This window comes from Triticum aestivum, chromosome 5B, assembly GCF_018294505.1.
Source record: "Triticum aestivum cultivar Chinese Spring chromosome 5B, IWGSC CS RefSeq v2.1, whole genome shotgun sequence".
NCBI lineage: Eukaryota > Viridiplantae > Streptophyta > Magnoliopsida > Poales > Poaceae > Triticum > Triticum aestivum.
The window spans coordinates 96,490,894-96,501,158 of NC_057807.1; positions in this window are offsets into that span (position 1 = coordinate 96,490,894).

The window sequence follows — 10,265 nt, forward strand, 5'->3', positions numbered from 1 at the left end:
GACTAATTTTCTGTACTCTTGAGAGTATGTACTCCCATGTTCAGTATACCTCATAATCAAATGTTTTATACATCTTTTTCATTCTCAATATATCTTATTAATTATTCTAAGATATCTCAATACAAATTTTATGAAAAAATATCATCAAAGATCATAGTTTACATAATATACCATTTGTACGTACAAAATAACAGTTTATGTGCGTACAAAATAAAATACATGCACCCAAATGGATTCTTTTACACAACTCACTTTGAGGTGTCTAGTAATAACTAAAAAGGTATATTAAAAATAATAATGAGGTGTAGTGGTATCATCTATGTGATATATAAAGAGCGGGAGTACATACTTCTAGGAGTACACATGCATTATATATAGACATGCACACACACTAATCCATCGGGACTGCGACCCACATCGTGTTCGCTAGAGCTAGCAAACCACTCTTCAGATCGAATGCATTTTACTTCGATCCCATTCCCTGCACAACCTAAATGAATTTAGTCGTGTCAAGAAGGCTGGGGTGCTGATCACATATCAAGAGCTCAAGGAGAAGGTTTTCTATGAGGCATATGAGAGTTGGATTGGAACTGATCAAGCTAGAGAGCACTCGCTAGACTTGCAATACCTGGGCATACAGCCACGTGACCTTAGCGAGCTGGAAATCATGATTACGGAAGAAGAGTTTTGGAGCGTCATTAAGGAGCTGCCCCGGACCGAGCACCAGGTCCGGATGGGTTCATCGCTACATTCTACCAAAAAGCGTGGCCCATTATTAAGAATGATGTCATGCCGGCTATGCTCAAGCTCTACGAGGGCGATTGTAGGGGATTTGCGAAGCTAAATAAGGCGCACATTGTACTCATCCCCAAGAAGCCGGATGCTGAGGAAATGGGAGACTATCGGCCTATTAGTCTTACCCATAGCATTCCTAAGTTGTTTGCTAAGGCCCTTGCCAATAGATTAAGGAAGCAGATGCATGACATTGTGGAGACTAACCAATCGGCTTTCATCAAAGGTAGACATTTACATGAAAATTTCCTCCTCGTGAGGCAAGTGGCAAGGGAGCTACATGCTAGGAGAGCCTCGGCTGTGTTCCTCAAGTTAGATATTTCGAGAGCTTTTGACTCTTTGTCATGGCCTTTGTTGTTTGAGGTCATGGAAGCCAAAGGGTTTGGAACTCGGTGGATGAGATGGGTGGCCTTGCTACTCCAAACTACTAGCACTAAGATCATTGACAATGGTATTCCAGGAAAGAGTTTTGCACATGCTTGTGGGCTCCGGCAAGGAGACCCTATCTCCCCGCTGTTATTCGTCATAGCCATGGATGTCTTGACGACCATGGTTAAAAAAGCTACTAAGGTGGGGGTGCTTAGTTCGACACCATGGATCTCACCTATGCAGAGGTTGTCCATTTATGCGGATGATGTCGCCATGTTTATGAAGCCAACTACTATGGATTTGAGCTTCATTCGGTATGCCCTGGAAGCATTTGGTGCTGCCTCGGGCCTGCAAGTGAACTACCGGAAGTCATCGGCCATTGCGATCAGAGGAGATCACGAGGACAAAGCTAGAGTGGCTACTTTTCTTGCGTGCTATCTGGCAGATTTCCCTTGCAAGTACCTTGGCCTTTAGCTTGCAATAAAAAGTTTAACCAGGGCAGACTGGCAACCCATGCTGGACAAGGTACGGTACTTTGTTCCAGCTTGGCAACGGGGCCTCATTCAGCGGCCGGGGAGGCTCATCTTGGTGCAATCTGTTATTTCGACAAAGCCTATTCACCACCTTATGATTGTAGATGCTCCGGCGTGGGTGTTTGAGGAAATCAACAAATGGATGAGATCTTTCTTTTGGGCTGGAAAGGATAAAGTAAATGGTGGCCAATGCCTAGTTGCTTGGGATACTATCTGTCGACCCAAGTGTTACGGAGGCCTAGGCATCAAAAACCTGAACTAGCAAGCTCTAGCACTTAGAGTCAGGTGGGAGTGGCTTAAGCGCATGGAACCAAGCAGACCATGGCAGGGGTTGCATATGATCGAGGATCGGGAGACACGGGAGCTCTTTGACAGCCTTGTACACACCACGTTGGTGTGGGAGACAAGGTTTTGTTTTGGCGAGATCGATGGATACACAGACTTACAGTGGATGACATTGCCCCTCTGTTGCAAGACACGGTGCAGCCAAGGGTGGCCAATGCGAGGACAGTGCAACATGCGCTGATCAATGATAGATGGCAAGGGGACTGTCAGGTTATCTCCTTCATGGCGCAATTGCAGTTTGTTCACCTTTGTCATGAGATTACCACGGTGGATAGAAATCAGGACCAACAGGATGAGCTTACCTGGACATGCAGCAGGTCAGTACTCTGCTGGCGCGATTTATGCCAACCTTTGCTCTGGTCTGCCGAGGTCGCCTATGGGCGTATGTGTGTGGAGGAGTTGGGCCCCGCTCAAGTGTAAGATCTTCTCTTGGCTGGCGATGCAGTATAGGCTTTGGACTTCTGACCGCCGTGCATGACATGGCCTACAGGATGACTCGTCTGTTTGCTACATGTGTTTGCAAGATGAGGAGAACGTTGATCACATCCTGTCGATATGCAGATATGCGCGCGAGGTTTGGTTCCTTATTTGGGACACGATCCGCATCAACGTGCATGACTGTCTTCCAGCAAATACAACTCTCCAATGGTGGTTGAGAGAGAGAAGACAATTCCACAAGGCCGACAAGCGAGGTTTTGACACTTTGTTCATTGAGGGAATGTGGGCTATTTGAAAGCAACGCAATGCTAGGATCTTTAACAAAGTCGACCAACAAAAGGATGCTAGGGAGCTCCACTATGATTCTTGGAGAGGTAGCCGAGTGGAGCCAAGCGGGTGGCGTGTTGGTGGTCTACAACGTTTTGTGAGGAGTTAGTTTAGGTGTGTTTAGTAGGTGTTGGTGTGGTGTTCTGTGTACCCGTTTGTGCGCATTCGGGTCACACTTTTTTTTAATTATGCTTTCTAACTTCTATAAAAATATGGTACGTCTTTGGCGTACTCTCGAAAAAAATTAGTCGTGTCAGGGCGAATCAATCTGTTGTTGTGGTTGGGTCTCCAATAGGCCTCCCTCTATCTTGCTCGTAAAAAGAGCATCTCCTTCGGTTACGAATTAATTTATGGTTGGATAGTTAGAAGAACAGTGATATTCTCACTACCAGAGTTTAAATCTTAAACTTGACATTGATGCTTGTATTTTCTGAATTTATTTTATGTCTTTTGACGATGTGCGTTCAATAAAAGAAGACGCTCCCATCAATTATGAAGGCGTCCGTAACGATTTCATCAATCTTAAGATAATGTGCCAGCTCAGTCTCTCGAATGTACAGATAGAGACAGAGTGTGCGTGCGTTTATAAAGATAAATGCATATGCGTATGTGTGACCGCGTGCCTTTGTATTGTGTTAAAAGAAATAATTTAGTCGCGTCAGGGGCAGAAACAGGATTTTATCACCGCTCCTATGTAGAAGACCTGTCATCACGTCCACGCATCCCCTGTCCCTGTCAACGCTACATGGACTGAACATTACCGAGTTATGAAATCCGAACAGTTTTCCAAGAAATAAACGGCCGGCGTGCAGCGAAGAGACGCTAGGCATCCTGTGCTTTGCCCAAAAGCCAAATGGCACGCACTAGTTGTGAGAGTGACAACTGACGAGTGCCCTTGTTTCAAAAAGAAAAAACAACTGACAAGTGCCGCTACCACCATTAGTATGCATGATATCTACAAGTCCATATGTTTTTTTTAGCCGAAACCGTAGAACAATTGTTCTACGGTAAATTTTCATTAATTAATAATTGTACACATACAAAAGAATGTAAAATTATTCAGCCAATGCCTGCTCTTGGGAACAACATGATTAAATTAGGTGTTCTGTTCTCTCCAAAATTTTTGATCTTTTTTGCCTTGGATGCTTTGGCTCTGAGCTCTGTAACTTGGAGTCCCTCTTTCAGATAATACTTCCATGTATCAAGAGTGGGTGTTGCCATTCTGAAGATTTTATCGTTCCTAATGATCCAAATACCCCAGCAACCCATAATAATAATATCCAGTGCAATGTCAGGGGGAGGTTGTTTATGGATAGGTGCACTTTATCATATACTGAGATGCCTCTTTGTTTGTTCGGTACTATGGAGTTCCAACATCTCCAGGCAAATTGACAGTCCCAAAAAAGATGGGCTACTGTTTATTCAGTGGCGTCTGCACATAGAGAACAAGTATAGTCTTTCAAAAACATGTTTCTCCTATGAATTAGGTTGTGCTTAGGCTGTCACAGATTAACAGCCAGAAGAAGACCTTTTGCCTGAGCCTGCATGCTGTTTTTCAACGAAGTCTGAAGATATTGTGGGCTGTGCCTTCTCCCTTAATTGCTTTGTACATTTTCATGGATGAGTATTTGGGTGTTGCCCATGCATAGGCCCATCTACCCAGATATAATTGTATAATGAAACACTAAATTTGCCTACATAGTTTGGCACAAGCTGCAGATGTTGCATGCACTGCATATGTGTAAGACTTCGTGTATCAGACGCTTTGAATCTTGAAAAATTCCCTTGGCTTATAAATAGATATTGTTCCTACAACTTACAACAGTGAGGGTGTTCCATGAGATTTTGTGTATTAGATGCTTTGAATATGAAGAATTCCCCTTGGCTGATAAACAAATATTGTTTCTACAATTTATAGCTGCGAGGGTGTTCCATGAGTATTTTCTCCCATTTATCAAAGAGACTCTCGGGGCTATCCTCTCACCATAATAAAGACTTCAAACGACAAAGCTACAATTCCACATTATCTCGGGTTGATCTCGATAGCCTTCTTTGCTTTTTGTGGCTGGGTAGTTGTTAGAGCTAAATCTAGCAAATCTCGGGTAGGGAGCCCCTACCTGGTGATCTCAGCTAGATGGTAACAGGAAGTAGGGAGACATGGTGTTTACCCAGGTTCGGGCCCTCTCGAAGAAGTAAAACCCTACGTCTTGCTTGTATTGTATTCATTGTGGATGGGGTACAAAGTACATGTTGATCTACCTCGAGATCGTATGAATGAATCTAAAGGCCTTTCCTCTATGGAGTAAACGCCTTGGCTTATATAGGGGTCGAGGGTACTTGCGGTTACACATGGTCAGTGGCATCTTGAGATAAACATGTTGTAGGGTCGAAAGTACGTCTAGAGGGGGGTGATTAGACTACTTGACCAAATAAAAATTTGTCTTTTTCCCAATTTTAAGTCTTGGCAGATTTTAGCAACTTAGCACAAGTCAAGCAATCAACCTACACATGCAATTCTAAGAGTATAGCAGCGGAATGTAAATCATTACATATGAAGGTAAAGGGAGGAGTTTGGAGGGAGCAAGCGCAATGTTGACACGGAGATTTTTGGCGTGGTTCCTATAGGTGGTGCTATCGTACATCCACGTTGATGGAGACTTCAACCCACAAAGGGTAACGGCTGCGCGACTTCACGGAGGGCTCCACCCACGAAGGATCCACGAAGAAGCAACCTTGTCTATCCCACCATGGCCATCGCCCACGAAGGACTTGCCTCACTAGGATAGATCTTCACGAAGTAGGCGATCTCCTTGCCCGTACAAACTCCTTGGTTCAACTCCACAATCTTGACAGAGGCTCCCAAGTGACACCTAACCAATCTAGGAGACACCACTCTCCAAAAGGTAATAGATGTTGTGTTGTTGATGAACTCCTTGCTCTTGTGCTTCAAATGATAGTCTCCCCGACACTCAACTCTCTCTCATAGGATTGGATTTGGTGGAAAGATGATTTGAGTGGAAAGCAACTTGGGAAAGGCTAGAGATCAAGATTCATATGGTTGGATTGGAATATCTTAGCCTCAACACATGAGTAGGTGGTTCTCTCTCAGAAAATGAATGTTGGAAGTGTACGCATGTTCTGATGGCTTCCCCCGAATGAGAAGAGGGTGGAGGGGTATATATAGCCTCCACACAAAATCTAACCATTACACACAATTTACCAAACTCGGTGGGACCGAATCATAAAACTCGGTCAGACCGATTTAGTTCATAATGTGACCGTTAGGCATTTCGGTGGGACCGATTGCGTTATGGTTAGGGCATAACATAATCTCGGTGAGACCAATTATACAAACTCGGTGGGGCCGACTTTGGTAATAAGCTAACGAGAGAGTTGGTCAGGAAAACTCGGTGGGACTGATTCGCTCATCTCGGTGGAACCAAAACGCTCGAAAAGGAAACAGGGAGTTTGCGTTGCGAACTCGGTGGGACCGATCGCTCATCTCGGTTGGACCGAAACGTTACAAAGGGAAACAGAGAGTTTGCAATCCCATATCAGTGAGATCGAGATCCCTATCAGTGAGACCGATGTGACTAGGGTTTCTGGCAGTGGCTATGTCAAATGAACTCGGTGGCGCCGGATAGATCAAATCGGTGGGGCCGAGTTTGACTTTTGGTTTGGGACATATGTGGATATGAGAAAGTGGTTGAGGGTTTTTGGAGCATATCACTAAGCATTTTGAGCAAGCAAGCCATTAAGCAACACCTCATCCCCTTTTAATAGTATTGGCTTTTCCTATGAACTCAATGTGATCTTGGATCACTAAAAGTAAAATGTAGAGTCTTGAGCTTTTAGAGCTTGAGTCAATCCTTTGTCCTTAGCATTTTGAGGGGTCTGTCATGGTTCTAAGTCTGACAGTAAGTATAGGGGGTACGAATGAGGAGGCAAGGTCCTAGCGACATCGAGATTGTACGCAAGTATTTACGAGTTCAGGCCCCTCTCGGAGGAGGTAAAAGCCCTACGTCTCGGTGCCCGAAGGCGGTCGACTAGATTATGGGAGTGTGTGTTACAGGGGGTGCGAACCCTTGTGCCAGAGGAGGGGGTGGCTTATATAGAGTGCGCCAGGACCCCAGCCATCCCCCGTTACAAGAAGTTCAATATTCATAAAGATGGGGCGTTACTGATAACGCCAGCCATAAGTGCTTTTAATGACCTTAAAGACTACAGAGTGAATGCTTGATCGTTGCTGTTCTAAGTGACTCCTGGTCTTCTGTAGGTCGAGTGGTTTCTTGTATGGTCGAGTGATCGACTGGTCGTGTGACATCAGGAAGGAGGGGTACCCGAGTGACTGATTGGTCGAGTGGATTGCACTCGACGCCTTCATTGGGCACTCCTTGTTGTATCTTGAGCTTCATTGCTTCTAGGGTAGTGACATTGGGTAGGACGTATAGGTCAGGCCTATGACCCTATCCCAGGTCTATATCATCATCATTAGCCCCCGAATGGATTGAGGTCCGAGTGAAAAGAAGGTTGAAGTTGATCTTGCTTCGACCCTTGTGCTTCACAAGTACTCATGTTGAACGGGAGGCCCATGCTGGAACTTCGGCTTCGTTTCAGTCGCCTTGATCAATTCAGAAGTTGCCGAGTGGATTTATAACGCAGTCCGTCGAGTGTTGTTTTTGACGTGAAATATTTGGCGCGATTGGTTACGACGTATCCCGGATTTCCCGGGATTCAAAATTTAGGGGAAGCGCGCGAGGCGGAGCGTGCCGTGGTAAGCGGGACGGATAGACAAGGGCACCTCAATCTCCACGCCACCTTTTTCGCCACATACCCAGTGCGTGACCATAGTGGGATTTGACAGGATCACCCGGGCCCATGCATCAGCCACTCGGAAATGGGTCCTTAAAAGGCGACTAGGCCGAGACGCCTGCACTGTACACGTCCATTCTCCTTCTTTCTCCTCTGCTTCTCCACCGCATCCGGCTCCTCCACTCTCGACGCTGCCGCTCCGCCACCATGGTGAAGGACAAGACGGCGGCACTGGAGCGTGCGCAGAAGGCAAGGGGGGCGGCGAAAGGCAAGAATACAGCTCAGGGGTCGTCGTCGCGGTCGGCGCTGCCGCCGGGTTTGATCCAGGGCGATTGGATCCGATCCTCGCTCCGACTGGAAGACTTGGAGGAGCTGGCTGAGTCTAGACTGATCGCCGACGGGGCTGCGCGGTTGCCGAAGGGGGAGACGAAACCACAGCCGCGGCCGGGTGAGTGTGTTTTTCTCGCCACCCATGTCGACCGCAGTTTCTCCCTTCCCCCGCACCTTTTTTCCGGGGTTTCTTGAACTTTTTAGGAGCACAACGCCATCACTTTTCTCCTGACACCATCACATATCTTGTTGCGTTTGTGTCCATGTGCGAAAATTTCATGGGTTGTCGACCGCACTAGGGTCTTTTCAAGCACATCTTCACAATCCGCTCTCAGTCGGTGAAGAAAGCAAATACGAGTGACGAGAAAACACACATTATCCAAATGTGTGGGGGTTTGGGTATCCAAAAGAGGAAAATGAGCTCTTTCCCTTCCATGACACTTCCTGAGTCGGTCAGGGCTGGCAGTTGACCTGGTTCTATTGCCAGGAGATTGCGACTACAGGCCAGTCGACTGGACTTCCTCCTTTTACTTTAGATCGAGCCCAGACCCCTTCCTCATTGAAAGTGACCACTACGGAGAGGGTGGAAACAAACATGCTGGTCGAGAGGGTGGTCAGTTGATCAATCAGGGTGTCTCTAGCATGGATTTGTTGGAGGTATTTCTCAATCGATGCATCCAGCCGCTCCAGGCTCGTGACCACTCGATGTGGATGTACTCTGGAGCCAACGACACTGCTCGGGTTCACCCAGAGGAAGTATCGGCCGAGACAGTGGCCCAGTGGTTGAAGGGTATCACAGGGAACAAGGACAACCCCAGAGGCGCCAGGAGAGTCGACCCCTCCAGCGACAGCAATCAGCCAGACAAGGTTCGGTCTCTGCCACCGACTGTATTTGGATACGTCTTGCGACTGTTTTTGAATCCGACTGATATTTACTTGACTTCTTGTTTTGTAGGTTTACACTGAGATGTACTCGATGCCCAATGGTGAAAAAGCTCTGGAGCAAGACTAGGAGGGAGAGGACAGTGCAGAGGAAAGCGGCGATTGGCAATCTCCAAAAGATGAGGACGAGGAGGAGAGCGATGAGTCGGACGATGATGAGATATTCAATTCACCACCTCATACGGAACATCGATCCAAGCTACTCCATGATCCAGCGGGCGGGCGTGGCAAGACCGTGGCTCCAAGCACCCAAACATAGAAGCGTACTCGGACTTTGACTCAGAGCCGCCGGAGAAGGTCGCCAAGCATCCCAAGGTCGTCCCCTCAAAGGCTCGGAAGACCTTGCCCAAGATCAAGATGGATGTTCATGTTGCCTCCGGGTGAGTTTTCTTTCTTTTTGTGTTTTCTTCCACCGACTGATACTTCTGTTATGAACGAATTGATTGTAAACTTTTCCAGCCCAGCCTCCACCGCGACTGACATGGACGTTGAGAAGGCCCTAGGTGACGAGGAAGCTGATGACGCGGCCACCTCCAAAGCTAGTAAGTCCACTCAACTCAAATTTATTCTGTCGATTGAATTGTTGGCCGATTGAATTTCCGAGGTTTCTTTTTGTTGCAGCTCCACAAGACGTTGTCATGCTTCCGGATGAAGAAGAAGAAGTGCCTCTGAGGGAGAGGAGGAGGAGGGGCAAGGCATCAAGCAGGAAAGTGCCCGAGGTTCAGGTCCCTCAGTCGACAATGGTGCTTGAGACAGTGGTCGAGCGATCCGGAGATCCGGCTCGGACCAATGTTACTTTCGCCAATCCGCTGTCGACTGATCATCCATCGGGGCCAACTGCTCAGACCTCTGCCGCTCCAGTACAACTCCATGCATCTGACCCAGTGGCTGCTTCGACTGCCTTGCCATCATCACTCTTAACTGCGTACCAGACTCCAGATGACTCACCGAGTGCTTCTAGAGAGGCTCTTCTCCAGGTAAATCTTGTGATGGAGCAGATGAAGGTGGTGCATGAGGCCAGTCAGGTGGCTTATAATGCCAGCACTACTCTGCAAACCAACGTCAAGGTTAGTTGATTCTCGATTGGACTCTTGAATAATGATAATTGCCGATGTTGCTTCGCTGCTCTTAGATGAGCGTTTTGGAACCTTTTATGTTCATCTATCATGGGTCTGTGTTTCACATCCAATCACCCACTGGGGTGTTTCTGTCTTAGAGCTGTATAGGTCTTCCACTTGAGTTGACTTAGGTTGAGTTGAGTGTTTTTTCGAACCAGTGGGGGCACGTAGAGTGCACCCACTGGGTGTAGTCCCTGAGACCGCGGTCGACTGTTGGTAGTCGGCCGGCGTCTGAGAATCTCCCTCTTTTTTTACTCAT